Source organism: Montipora foliosa, chromosome 13 (genome assembly GCF_036669935.1).
Source record: "Montipora foliosa isolate CH-2021 chromosome 13, ASM3666993v2, whole genome shotgun sequence".
In the NCBI taxonomy this organism is placed as follows: Eukaryota; Metazoa; Cnidaria; class Anthozoa; order Scleractinia; family Acroporidae; genus Montipora; species Montipora foliosa.
The window spans coordinates 15,966,951-15,969,450 of NC_090881.1; the positions used below are offsets into that span (position 1 = coordinate 15,966,951).

Consider the following 2,500-nt stretch of genomic DNA (forward strand, 5'->3'; position numbering starts at 1 on the left):
CGGAATTGCTGGAGAAAAGACTTTACTCCCCTGGATCAGCTGTAATGCCAACTGGTTCTTTGCAAAAATGGGACAGGTGCAATGAGGTATGTGTCGTGTGATTGCAAGCACGCCATTGAAAATCCCTTGTCTAAGTAGATCAGAGCACGAGCGCTCTTCTTAAAGCTATGTTCGGTGTGGTTACCGATGCATGTTTTACCTTCACTCGATGTATTTCAACTTTTGTAAACTTATTTCCTTTTAATTTAGATCGTCCTACAGCTGCACCCTTGTCACATCAAAATTCTCAAAAACGTTTGCTCTCGGAGGGTATCTGTTGATGTGCGTGTTGTTTTTAAATATAACTTGTTCTGAGTAGAGAGCTCGTAGGAAATGTAGGTATCCATATCTTGACAATTGGTGGCCTCGTTAAAACAAAAAATATACTCACTGAAATTTTAAATTATTTTGAAACAAGCCTAGAAGAGAAATATACCTGTTGAAAGCGTATTCCAGAATCAGAAACTTCATATGAGTTGAACCCAGTGATTCAATTCTGGGTCAATTCGCATTCGCACTCATTTCTTAGAAGCCGCAAAAGTTAAAGTGTTGTATTAAAAACAACTGGCTTGAACATATTTTTTTCTTGTCATAAATAGTTGGAGTTCCTTAAGTAAATAAATGCATGAACCAATGTCATCACTGGAAACGTCTAATAAATATGTAAGAATGAGTATATGAACCAGTGTCAACAAATTTACCAAACTTAAACGCGGAAATTAAAGCGATTCGCCACAAGAAAGCGTAAACTGTCGAAGTGTCGTATTGCCTATTACTCTAACGTAACAGCTGCACGGAAGATTTTGCTACTATCTGGAGATATTGAAGTGTATCCTGGCTGGGAAACTGGATCTACAATATTGTATTCTACTCAAATATCCAACAGTCAACGACCGACAAGTTCCACACCACCCGTTAACTCATGTAATATTCCTGTGCGTATTTCTAAGAGAAGTTATTTGCATTGGCACCATCACCTAACACACAATGCAATCAACAGTATTCATATTAACAAAACTGTTTATCGTGGAAGTCTGTCTGCTGTGAGGACCTTTTCTCAATGGGACGCGCAAAGTGCAAACACGCCTGGCACAACCCCTGTGAGAATGGCACATCGAGCTCCGCACCACAGACATGTTTTGAGAAACAAGGCCACAGGAAAATATCAAAATCGTAACCTTATCATTCCACGCACTCCTCTAGTCCCAAAAACGTGGCTCCTCCCTGGTAACATAGATCAAGCTGTGAAAAGCGACCTCACACCTAAGGGTTAACGTCTTTCGGTGTGTTTCGAGAGAAAAACGTGGTTTCGGCGTTGCAGTGCTGTGTAAGAAGTCTCTTCTTACAAAAGTCAATCCTTCAAAGCGTTTCAGAAGTTTTGAATACATTGTGGCTGTGATTAAGTCCAGCTCTAAAACCTTCAGACTTGTAATTGTCTATCGACCACTGCCTTTAAAGAAAAACGGCTCCACCAGTGAACTGTTTTTTGAAGAGTTTGGATCAATCCTTGAGCAGTTGGCTACTGAAAAGGGACAAATTATGGTAGTTTGTGATTTTAACTTTCACATAGATGATCATAAAAACTCATGTGCTGGCAAATTCATGGAATGGCTACAAACCTTTGACTATGCTCAGCACGTAGAGCAACCGACACACCACATTCTAGATTTGATCATCTCCAGATCAGAAGATAACATTGTTGGACACATTTCGGTAATGGATCCCGCTCTATCTGATCATTATGCAATACGTTAGAAAGTATTCTTACCCAAACCTCTTCTCGAGAAAAGAGACATAATCTACAAGAGCCTTAACCGCATTGACTTGTCGCAAGGACATGAAGAACTTGAATTTAATCGATACTGACATCACATCGCATAACGACTTGGTCGAAGGATACAACATGAAGTTAGGTTCGCTACTTGATGACCACGCTTCTGCCAAAAGTATGAGATTGTAACCCTGTGTCCGAGGTCACCCTGGTTTACCCTCGAGATCCAAGAACAGAAAGTAAAACGGAGAAGAATGGAACGTCGTTTGCGAAAAACAAGACTAACAAGAGACCATATTCGGGCTATCCTCTGGCCGATTCCTATGTTCTATTTAAGAAATGATAGGATGAAGTTGAATCATCTTTGCAGGTTTTTTTTTGTAAACGGTTTGTTTTAAGTAAATAAGAAAGAACTTCAAGGCGACGAAGCCCTGATGAAACAAGTTTGTACATGTAAGTATTATAGAAATTAAAGGAAAAAGAACTTTATGCCTTGAAGGTAATTGTTCATAATAAAGTATGTATTCAAATTTTATTTTGTCAGCCTCACAAGCGTTTGTAAACATGGGAATACTGACTCTACAGAAGTCATTTTCGTGAGAAAATGTATATTATAGTTTGAAAATTTACTAATATATTTTATACATTTATCCTGGAAATGTATATGGGCGAAGGCTGAATTACATATCA

At 38.8% G+C, this 2,500-nt stretch overlaps 1 protein-coding gene across 1 annotated transcript in view; it reads right to left on the reverse strand.

Moving 5' to 3' along the window:
- Positions 1 to 2,500, reverse strand: part of LOC137983036 (uncharacterized) — a 23,400-nt gene that overhangs the window by 11,199 nt on the left and 9,701 nt on the right. The gene's annotated exons all lie outside the window — the stretch shown is intronic.